The 12,669-nt window shown below is 39.9% G+C and overlaps 1 long non-coding RNA gene across 3 annotated transcripts in view; it reads right to left on the bottom strand.

The window, feature by feature from the left end:
* LOC133660699 (uncharacterized) overlaps positions 1–12,669 on the bottom strand; it is a 232,861-nt gene that overhangs the window by 188,091 nt on the left and 32,101 nt on the right. The window contains exon 4 of one of the 3 annotated variants that reach the window (XR_009827869.1): positions 9,816–9,978. The exons of the other annotated variants lie outside the window; for them this stretch is intronic. This is a non-coding gene — a long non-coding RNA (uncharacterized LOC133660699). The remainder of the gene's footprint in view (positions 1–9,815; positions 9,979–12,669) is intronic. 3 annotated transcript variants of the gene reach the window in all.

Genomic DNA, 12,669 nt, shown 5'->3' with positions numbered 1-12,669 from the left:
AATCATGATTGGACAAAAAACTGTTTCATGCTAAAATACATAATTGTGGTTTGAGAGAGTGGGAAGACCAGACAGACTGTTGTCTGGCCTACAAAAATAAAAATAGAACAAATGACACTACTGGTTACTACTGCTAGAAGTCTAAGACAATTTATTTAAACAGAGGATAATAGCGGTAAAGATCAAATATAACTCATCAACCATCATACATTTTGCATATCGTGTGCACGTGTGCAAGATGATTGGGGGACTGGAGCCAGTCCCAGCTTTTACTGTGTAAGAGGCGGGGTACACAGATGGCCAGTCAATCACAGGGCATAGACGCAGACAAGCATTCACACTCAATTTAGAGCTCCCAATTAACCCAATGAACCATGTCTCTGGATCATGAGAGGAACCAGCATGCAAACCCCCATTAAATGCTGCTGCAATTGGAGGATAGCCAATGAAAATAAAAGCACTATATTTCACTGACAGTCTAATGTTGATCCAGCTACAAAAACCTCAGTGGTCTTTCTTAACCATGTTGCCATGACAACATAACATTTTGCCATACATTTGACACTCAGAGCATATTAATTCTCAATAGTTTTGTCATGTCTTTTTTGGTGCATCATTCATATTAAAATACCCAAAGTTTCAAGCCAGACCCCCCTTGACACAAGGCACATAGTCCAAAGCACTTCACCACTGTGCTCGCGTTCAAGCTTAAAATGACAACTTTGTACTTGCCGTAGAACAAAGTAGAGTGTAGAAGCCAAAAATGTGCTTTACACACTTGCAGGTCAACAAAAAAACGTAGCTCAAATGTCAAGGACGACGACATGTCTTTCTTCTATACTTCTCAGCTGTGAAATAAACAAGCCTGTCAACTACAGCATTGACCGCCATCCACAGTGTAAACGATGGCTGCTGTGAACCATCAACCTTGATGGATGAAGAGAGTTTTCACAAGGACATCACAGCAAGACTTTCTAGCTATTACGGAAACTTTATGTCCAGAATTATTCAGAGCTGCGGGTGGATAAAAACAATGATACTGCACTTAGTTTAAAAGTGGATCATTTGAGTCTACATTTTAAACACTTCATTGGGGTCAAGATAATATGTATTGGATATTGGCTTTGGTGTGAATTTGGCATAAATGTTGCTCCACACGCACTTTCACAACCTGTTTTTTGAGTCTGTCTGCAAAATGTTCGATTCTGGAGGCATTCCCAGATTGCAAATGAAACCACGCTGCATTCTCTCCAAAAGTAACTTCATTTACTTTATGAAAATGTACACTGTTTATATTGATATCTTGAAATCGTCAATTGCAAATGTTTTTCCAGACACAGTCGAAAATAAACTTCATAAATATTTTATACAGTAGATTCACCCGGTCACATCATGAGGTACACATGCACACTCTTCGATTGATTCAGAGAGTGCATGAAAAAAAGCTCCTTTTAGCAGCATTAATGTCACTGCATATCACACATCGGTGTTATTATGCACATGTCAAGATTAGATGAAAATAATACTTGTTTGTGTTTTCTCATTTTCTGACGCAGAGGGGGAAAGCTCCTCCCCCTGTGGATGAGAGCTTGACTAATAGTGCATTCCACTTGTACTGAGAAGCCAGAATTCCGAGTTCCTTGTCAGAAGTTTGAACTGTAACGCCTTGGAAAAATGCATGGGAGTCCTCACAACACCCAAGGTGGCTTTCAAGATGGCTGCTCTGAGTGTAAACAATAATACAAGCTTCTCTAATATCCCTTATCAGCAACTTTTCGTGGCACTATACCAGCCATATATAGGATGTATTGTTGGATGGTTATATATTGTTATAATGATACTGTAGTGTAAATAAAAATGTTCTGTTTTATAAATGTTACATCGCTAGCAATAGTGTCTGTGTTTCCTCTTCATCTACAGAGTAGGAAGGTTGCAGAGGTAGTGCATACTTTTCCACAAGTTGTTTATATTGAGAAGAATAGCTTTCGTGGATGTGGCCAACTTGATTTCCGACCTCGTTACTGGAACGCTCATAACTAATTTCCAGCTCCAACTTCCAGCTTCAGAAGTTAATGGAATGCACTAAGCCTGGCGATATGGCCTTAAAATAAAATCACACTTTTTTTCAATTATAATTGAAAAAAAATTACAATTACAGATTTGTGTGATTCCTTTCCCTATTTTTTTAAGAAACAAATGTATATACTTCTGTCTTGAAAAAAATACTTCTGTTAACAAAAATGTAACATTACATGCAAATAAATGATAATCTCCAACATTGAGATTAATAAAGTATAAACTTAAAACTGCTGTCTTGAATAAAGTACTTAAATACTGTAAATAAAATTGCAGTATTGTACATTGTGTGCAAATAAATAATCAAGTAAAGCATTGAGAGGACTATAGTTTTAATAAGTGGATAAACGCAGGCTTTTTCATTGTAGGTGCCCCACATCTTGGGGGTGCAATATGACTGCTTTAGTGATTGTTCTCCAACGTGCTTCGTTCACATCCTACATACCTTCAGTAAATGATTGCAACACACAAAGTTGCATCTTAGCCGGAGTTTGTTTGTTGTTGCATTTCACGGCACTCAACTAATAAGTTTGTTGTGCTGCTGCCTTTTATGAATAAACTTTGAAACATGCAGTCATTTGGTCATGCCTGTTGCCACACAACCAAACTACTGACAACACTTTTCTTTTACTTGAGACAAATGTCTCGCCCTCGTTAGCATTGGAATTAGAAATCGGGGGGAAAAAAAAGTTGGAGGGTGGAAGCTAGGGAAGCTCCTGGGTGCAAAAAGTATGCCTCATTAAGCGTAGAAAAACCTTTTTTTTTTAAATCGTCTGCAACAAAAAACAAATACATCGATAAAATGTATATATTTCCCAGGCCTAGAATGCTACATTAATGTATAAATAAGTGCTTTCCGACATGGCCAGAGTGCAAAACCCCGCCAAAAAAGGTATGCATGCAATGATAATGACGTTTTATATCCAACATTGTAACATTTGTAAGTCAGAAAAGACAAAATTAATCATAGGTCCCAAAATTGTATTGCTTTTTTTCTACAAAATTTTCAAGCCTGCTAGTATATTTTTGGATTCTTTGGACGCTCCTGAGACAGATGAGTCAGCTCAAAGGGACTGCATCTATTCATTTTAACAGATAGAAGTTCCTCTGAGGCAAGAATTATACAGACGGTTGTCAAAAAGTCACAAGTTACCCTTTCAAGTGTATGCAAATTAGTACCTGAAGTTTTTTTTGTTGAGGAGTAATGTTTAGCATTTGTGTCTGCTAACTCTTGCTGTCACTGTCAAATTTGCATTTCTGTCTGGCATCATTTCTGTCAATGCAGCGACAAGTGAACTGGAGGTGAACTGAAGGGGGGGGGGGGGGGGCATCTCTCTCTTCCTGTCTGTTTTGGAGCTGCAGCATGTCTGTGTGGGATCGAGACAATCAGATAGAAAAATTAAGTCTGGGAGTGTGATAAAGAGCTGCAGAGGCGGGTAAGACATGTGGGAATGAAAAAAGGAATACATTATGTGAGGGAAACAAACAGTTAGTGTTTGGCGAGGAGAGTATAAACACCTGACACTGTGCTTCATTTATCTAGGTCTCTGGCCACAGTTCACTGTGTCAGCAGCTCTCATTACCACACACAGATGAGAGCATCAGGGATCTTACAGAGCAGCTGGCAATGCCACCACTGTTCATGTGCACATGCACAACGGGAGCATGGAGACTACAACAAACAACTGGCGGCCAAAAGACTGGCAAACATATAAACACTAAATCACATTCACACTGAAAAAAAATAATGCACTGTTGAGGTTGGAAAGGATTTAACTGCGAAAATGCACGGCAGATAAATATCACTGGCCACAAAATTAGGCACAGCTGCATAAGCTAATGAGATCCACAGCAATAACAGCCTTCCACAAAGATTACAAGAGCAATCAATCGAGTGAAGGCCTCCACTAAGGCCAATCAATAATGCCGGATAGCTGTAAATATGTTTTACTCCAGTCCTTAAAGTGGCTGTACAGTCGTCCTTTGTTTATCACAGGTAACTCTCTGGAGACAAAGGCTGACATTTGTGTCCTCTCAGTAATTTTTTTATGTGTTTTTGCCATCATTTTTGTTGCATTGCTTCATTAAAAATATGTTTTTGTTGTTGGAGGGGGTTTTTTTCATGCAAGAGGAACTGCTGCACTTTTTGGGGAATTTTGTTCACAATCATTGGGCGGTACAAGGGTTAGTACATACGCCTCACAATACAAAGGTCCTTGGTTCGATGCCCGGGCTTGGGGTCTTTCTGTGTGGAGTTTGCATTTTCTCCTGCGTGAGTTCCCTCCGGGTACTCCGGCTTCCTCCCACCTTCAAAGACATGCACCTGGGGATAGATTGATTGGCAACACTAAATAGTCCCTAGTGTGTGAATGTGAGTGTGAATGTTGTCTGTCTATCTGTGTTGGCCCTGGGATGAGGTGGCAACTTGTCCAGAGTGTACGCCGCCTTCCACCCGGATGCAGCTGATTAGGCTCCAGCACCCCCGCGACTCCGATAGGGACAAGCGGTAGAAAATGGATGGATGGATGGATGGATGTTCACAATCATTATGACGGACAAGAACACACGTCTTTTTTTGGAGAAAGATGATTAAAAAAAACGCTTGCAAAATGCAGCTAATGGCAGTCACCATTGTAGCCTTCAAAGCCATCTAAAACAACTTTAAAAGCCTCAATCAACGTTTTATATACACACTGCTAGTACATATATAATGTAGTAACGGACAAGTTCATAACAATATGTAATATGTTCAATATTTACTGTATTTTGGTCATGTTATGCATTACCGGAACATGTTTCCTCGGCGGATGTATTTCCGTTTCCATAGCAACACATATGTATTGGTTACACTAGACACTTAAATTACCAATGACAGTAAATTGGTCCTGTTTTTACCTGGGTAGGGAAAGTAACTGTTAGACTTCTCTGGTAAATGTTTAAAATTGGTTATGGTTGATTTATTCAATAAGGACTGTTTTATCGAGTGAGGGTGGGAGTATGCTATTAAATAACCATTTTCTGCCAAATGATTAAAAGGTGACTTGTAAATTTAGTCTTTGACAGCAATCTGGAAGCTAACCCAGCCTGTCTATCACAGTGTGCAGGCTGATGCATAATTGAGAGCATGACTCACGCTTACTCAGCTCATTTCTCGGTGGAAGATGAATCCTTGACATTGTCAGGAAACAAATTTTAAATACAGTGTGATTCAGCACTGAATGGTTAGGCTTCCAGAACAATAGACAACAAGACCATGCGTGTGGGCAGCTGGACTGTGCCCATGAGTCACAAACACAGTCGCTACAACCAGTCGGCATGCAAGTCTAATTTTATTCAGCCAGCACATTTACAAGTGCCATCACTGTGACCTTGTGAGCCAGACTAGCAACAATAGATATCAGCTTGTCTATTGAAATATTATGCATTCTGTTTAGATCAAATCTGTTCTTATTCAGATGCATTCTTACAAAAATGAGACACCAAACCCTTATGAATAAAGACATCTGCCTGTGTTTATTGTTTGGTCCTAATACTGACTCGAAAGATTTTGCGTACAGTCAGTGCAGATTACCGCCATTAAAACATGAAAACAATGTTGTGGTGATGCTGGCGTTTCAGGTGGTTGATAAGGTTTTATGTTTGATGTTTTTCTTCCCTCCTTGCAGAATATTTGCAGAAAAATTGTGTGCAAATAGCAGGCAAAAAAGTATTCCCACAGGATAAACGTTGTGTTTTTTTGCAATGAGCTCAGGGGCAGAGCAGGTTATATCACCTCATTGGAGCGTTTTTTTAATTGGTTATCAGAGCTAATTTTGTAATTCTTCTGTATGACATCACAACTCCTTATATCGGCCTGTGTACCCCTGCTGTAAAGCAACGCTTATATACCTTATAATACTGTATATTGACCTATCCTTACATGTATTTAATGCACAAAATGTATGAAAATGTGTCTGTATGCTGTGTCTACAGTTGTATTTTTTATTAGAAAATTGCATTTATTGGTAAATTAGCTGAAAGCAGTTTATAGTGTTATGTTTAATTTTCAAATTCATTGAAGCTTGAAAGCTAAGCAGTTTTTATGTGTTGCCGAAAATGAACCAAGATGACCTAACACCGCGTTACGTACCGAACCGTGAGGATGCCGAAACCGTTACACCCTTAATAAAAATGTATGCTGTATTCAGTTAAATGCACAAAATATAATCTCCTACTTAGCTGTCATGCGCTGTATATGAACCATGTGGTAATGTGTCCCGTATCCAGCTGTATCCCAGCATGCACCTCCTACATTATTGAGAGCAGGGCACTTACTTGGGTTTATTCATCCCATTTCCAGCCACTCAGATTATGACTCTCACTAGACTGGAAAATCGCGTCATGTAGATTGTCTCATGGGAATCTTTTCTCAGTCTCGACTATAATCCACCCCCAGATTTTGTTTCTTTTTGTACATCAACATCACAAGGCCATAAATGTCACATACACAAGGCAACATTCTTAATGTAGGATCACTTTTTATATAACTACCTAAATCATGAACAAGTTACAACTCTATCTTACCAGTGTGGCTGAAAATATAACAACCGAACAAATCTTGATCAATAAATTGATTTGTTGTCTAGTGTCATTTGCTAGTGATATCGAAATAATACAAATCTCTCTATGAACTAATTTGGTTTTCATTCATTTTAGACAAAACTGAACAAAAGTTGATGATTTACATTCAAATAATTCATAAATGATTTAGTATATATTGCCAAAATCATGAGCATATCGTTTAAATGACCAATAACAGTAGTATTTTGAATTACAAGCACAATGCGTTCCACGACCGAGCTCATACCTCAAAAACACTCTTATCATAAATTAACGTCGCTCATTAAAAATGAATTGAAATCAATTTAATCGGTGCTTGGCCCTCCTAAAACACCACAATTTTGACATGTAACAAGCCTTTTATTAAGAAAAAATACATTTTTAGATAAGACTTACTGTTTGAAAAACAATACATTAAAATGTATTAAAAACAACTAAAGTATTTGATGAAATAACGTAATAATATTGTTCAACATTTACTTTGGGGAGTGCACTTTGGTAGGTGTCTCCTACAGGCTGTTTTTTTTGTCGTGTAACAATAGGAACGAGGAAATCGTTGTCTATTTTGCAAACAAATGTATTTAAGTGACGGACCGGCAGTCAAAGTTGACCGCAAGCTGTGTCTGTGTACCAAGGTTAATGCTTGATTGTCCAGTTTGTTGATTCAGGAGACAGAAAGAACTGAAACACCTCAAAACAGCATCGGCAGCTTGTCCATATTTTCATAGATAAATGTCCGCCGTTTGGATGTTTGTAGCTGCATGATTGTGTGAAGCAGACTAGCGGTGCTGTGGTCTGAACTTGCAAGGTCAGTTAACCGGTAGGGCATGTTTTTAGTGATTTGTTTCTCTGATTTGGTCGTCTGCTTCTTCTGCTTCGCACTGAATTGGTTGGATGGAAGGCGAAATTGTGCCAATCTCTGGCTGTGGGCAAATACAACGGCGGGCAATGCTAGTAATTAAAATTTTGCTCACAACTTTAAGCATAACAAAAAGCCAAGAGACAGCTTTTATTGTAAAATAATTGTGAGTTAGGGAACTTGTAAATTGAGGTACCACGATAATTGTTAAACAACTAGGTCACTATCCATACCTGTCAACATATGCGGTATAGCTCGGTTGGTAGAGCGGCCGTGCCAGCAACTTGAGGGTTGCAGGTTCGATCCCCGCTTCCGCCATCCTAGTCACTGCCGTTGTGTCCTTGGGCAAGACACTTTACCCACCTGCTCCCAGTGCCACCCACACTGGTTTGAATGTAACTTAGATATTGGGTTTCACTATGTAAAGCGCTTTGAGTCACTTGAGAAAAAGCGCTATATAAATGTAATTCACTTCACACTTCACATTTAAAAATAAGGGACATTTTCTAAAAAGTGTACAAAGGATGCAAGAAAAAAATGGCAGGCTTGGTGTCACGGTTGGGTCGCATATTACTGAGTGGGTCGTTAATCCAGGATTCAGACGGAACTCCGGAAGAAGCGTGCAGCTAAGAATATGATTTTTTCCTCATAAACATATCAAATACCAAAATACAGGATACAAACAAAGAGGCGCGTGCCGATCGCACGTGGAGAAAAGGAATTAGCTAGCCCAAAAGCTTAGCATGTAAACAGGAAGCAAGAAATCATTCAACCTAACGGTTGCATAAAGCAAAAAAGGAAACAAGACTAAATGTGGCGCACAACGTGAATAAGTAGCTCTCTGATTAGTGCCCGGCAGCAGGTGAGCATGCCGAACACTAATCAGAGGCAGGTGAAATCAGTCTGCACCATTGGCAACCAAAACACAAACCCAGGGGTGCTGAAAACGGGAACTGAGGGAATCAAAAACTAAACAAAACATGATCCTTACAACGGATCATGACACTTGGTGGAAAGACCCAACTACTTATTGCCAATGTGCTGTGCTATTTCTTGTTGTGCTACTCCGGTAGTATCTAAGATGATTTTTTTTTCCAGATGGTTTTCAAACAAACAATTTATGGGAAACTGTTGAAAGAATAAAGTCAAAATACAGTTTACCGACGAAAACGGAAGAATTGACAAATATGGGTTACTCCACTGTCTGTCATTTCCTTGTACTTGACAACAACTTGATGCAAGATGACCGTACAAAAGAACATTGTGGATGCAAAAAATTTTAATGTACAATAGACCAATTAAAAAAATTTAAAGGTATTAAAAGGGTAAAGGAAATGGAGTCCCATTGTTTGAAAGCATGAATTCCACATTGCACTATCAGTGTGATTCCACGGTGCATACTTGTTTGTATGAATTTACAAAAGATGAAAACAGTTTCTTTTGTCCAGGGAAGCTGACACCGTCGTCAACAGATACTGCAAGTTAGTGTTGCGGTACATAATCTTATTTATCGCACTATTCCCAGGTAAAGTGAAAAATATATCTCCAACAAAACAGAATCCGATTCACTATTAGTCAACCGGAGTGCCCAATTCTGACAAGGTATTACACAGAATAGAAAATATATGATAACAATGAAAAGATAAAATTTTGGATTATGCTGCGAAAGGATCAGTGCCCTGACCATGGCAAACATACAGCATCACAATACCAAACACACACACACACACACACACACATGCACACACACACACACACACACACACACACGAACACACGCACACACAATGTTTCCTCTTTAACGCCCAACTCTAATCTGACAGCTGTATCTCCACAAGATTATAGCTCATTGCAATACCCCAGTGAAAATAGTGTTAGCAGACACAAGTCAGTGGGTATGAATTGTATTTGTGTGCACACATTGAATGATAACACCTGTTTTTAGGTATAGTTTTTAAATAAGGTTGTCCAAAGTGAATAGTGAATAGTTTGAAAAAAGTATAATCTCAGTCTATAGTCTTGCTGATAATCTGAGTTTTTTTATTTATTAACTAGAAATGCTAGAATATATTGGCTTTCTTAAAAAAATGCAATATGCCCATAATTTCAAACACTTAATTTCCTATCCCCAAATCTACCAATACCAATATACCCTTCTGAGAACCAACGTTGTCTACCATGGAAATGTATGGACATGCATAGCAGGGCCTTTTTTTCAGAAATGTGTTGCTCTGACATAAGAAATAGACAACAAACTATTCAGCTATTAGCATTTACTGACCTATATTGGGGCAGCCCGGTGGTACAGGGGTTAATGCGTCTGCCTCACAATACGAAGGTCCTGGGTTCGATCCTGCACTCGGGATCTTTCTGCGTGGAGTTTGCATGTTCTCCCCGTGACTGCGTGGGTTCTCCGGCTTCCTTCCACCTCCAAAGACATGCACCTGGGGATAGGTTGATTGGTAACACTAAAATTGGCCCTAGTGCATGGGTGTCAAACTCTGGCCCGCGGGCCAAATTGCTGTAACATCGCATTCACCGCTGATACTCCTACTTGCCAACCCTCCTGATTTTCAGTGCCCCTCTCGAAAGTCTCCCGGGGCAACCATTCTCCCGAATTTCTCCCGATTTCCACCCGGACAACAATATTGGGGGCGTGCCTTAAAGGCACTGCCTTTAGCGTCCTCTACAACCTGTCGTCACGTCTGCTTTTCCTCCATACAAACAGCGTGCCGGCCCCTGTAACCTGACATATGCAGCTTCTACGCACACATAAGTAAATGCAAGGCATACTTGATCAACAACCATACAGGTCACACTGAGGGTGGCTGCATAAACAACTTTAACACTGTTACAAATATGCGCCACACTGTGAAACCACACCAAACAAGAATGACAAACACATTTCGGGAGAACATCCGCACCGTAACACAACATAAACACAACATAACAAATACTCAGAACCCCTTGCAGCACTAACTCTTCCGGGGCGCTACAATATACACCCCCCGCTACCACCAAACCCCACCCCCCCCCCAACCCCGCCCACCTGAGCCCCGACATTAATGAACTAGCATCCCAGAAAAGATGGCAGATATCTGGCTGAGGGTAGCCGCATAAACAACTTTAACACTGTTACAAATATGCGCCACACTGTGAAACCACACCAAACAAGAATGACAAACACATTTCGGGAGAACATCCGCACCGTAACACAACATAAACACAACATAACAAATACTCAGAACCCCTTGCAGCACTAACTCTTCCGGGGCGCTACAATATACACCCCCCGCTACCACCAAACCCCACCCCCCCCCCCCCCCCCCCCAACCCCGCCCACCTGAGCCCCGACATTAATGAACTAGCATCCCAGAAAAGATGGCAGATATCTGGCTTGGGCACATCAGATTAGATCAGTGTGTCGCAAACTGATCAGTAAAAAGGCCTGAATGGTTGATTTATTCATTGTTATTTTATTTTCAAATTTATTAGCCTGTGGAAAAAGTTAATCTGGATATTTACCTCAGAAGGCTGCAAATAGAAAAGAGGCATTCCATTTTTTATTTAAATTGTATTTAATATACCATTGATGTTTTTTCGTTTGTTTTTTGAAAGTTGATTTTGCACTATTAAGTTATATAAGCGTTGCTTGTTCCATATTCAGTGTTAAAGCAAATCAGTGTAGCAAACTGAGCAATAATTAACGTTTTATTCATGCACTTTCTCTTGCCACTTCAAGGCTTGAATGTTTGATTCATTCATTATTGTTATTTTATTTTCAAATGTATTATTAGCCTGTGGAAAAAGTTAATTTTGATATTTACCTCAGAAGGCTGCAAATAGAAAAGAGGCATTCAATTTTTTATTTAAATTGTATTTGATATGCCATTGATATTTTTGAATTATAATTATTATTATTTGAAACTCGATTTTGCATGTCACTATAAAGTTATATAAGCCTTACTTGTTCAATATTCAATGCAAAACTTGTTTGGGTCCCTATTAAAAGGTTAATTTGTTCAACCTTTTAAATTTTGGCCCACTCTGTATTTGAGTTTGACACCCCTGCCCTAGTGTGTGAATGTGAGTGTGAATGTTGTCTGTCTATCTGTGTTGGCCCTGCGATGAGGTGGCGACTTGTCCAGGGTGTACCCCACCTTCCGCCCGAATGCAGCTGAGATAGGCTCCAGCACCCCCGCGACCCCGAACGGGACAAGCGGTAGAAAATGGATGGATGGATGACCTACATTTTAGTATCTTCCATGCACAAAATGTATCATAAGTGGCCCCCACATCATTAAAGTTGTATGTATGCGGCCCTCAATGGAAAAAAGTTTGGACACACCTGCTCGAGTCAAATGACCAACTATCAAGGACGTGCTTGTACTGTGAAACTGTTGTGTCACATTCCAAACTAATAACATAGCTCGGCATGAGGAGATACAGCATCTCCTCAGCAACTGTATCAGCACCAGCTGAAGGTTGATAAAAGCTTCCCCCACATTCTGGCATGCTCCAGAGGACAAGTTCACTCAGGGTGTTGGTAACAGCTATTTCGCCACCCACATATATGTGCCTCTTGCCACCAGTGAATTAAAGGACTAAGACCCATGGCCTAAACTCAACAAGAAGAATTTAGTAGGAAACCGTACAAAAAGTTCAATACAAAAGCCTGTTTGAATTCGACTATTTTATAGGACCTTAAGCTACCTTTCCAACAATCAGGATAATAAGGTTTGGTTTTGAACAATGTTGATTTTGCATGTGTTGATAACTGTCACCTGTATTAATAAAATGATATCATAGCAGCATGACAACATGTGACATTGAAATCTGCCATGTATGCTGTGTGCTGATATTTTACATGAACAAGAAACGCATGTGGGGCAGTAGTTAGTTTGTGCCTCACAATAAGAACATCCTGGGTTTGATTCTCCAGCTCCAGGTCTTTCTGTGTGGAGTTTGCATGTTCTCCCCATGACTGTGTGTTTTCTCAATGACTAATCCGGCTTCCTCCCACCTCCAAAAACATGCACCTGGGGACAGCCTGATTAGCAACACTAAATTGGCCCCTAGTGTGTGAATGTGAGTGTGAATGTTGTCTGTCTATCTGTGTTTGCCCTGCGATGAGG

The sequence above is a fragment of the Entelurus aequoreus genome, linkage group LG11 (genome assembly GCF_033978785.1).
Source record: "Entelurus aequoreus isolate RoL-2023_Sb linkage group LG11, RoL_Eaeq_v1.1, whole genome shotgun sequence".
Classification (NCBI taxonomy): Eukaryota; Metazoa; Chordata; class Actinopteri; order Syngnathiformes; family Syngnathidae; genus Entelurus; species Entelurus aequoreus.
Note: the sequence above shows the minus strand (reverse complement) of the source record. Positions and strands in the feature narration are given on the sequence as shown.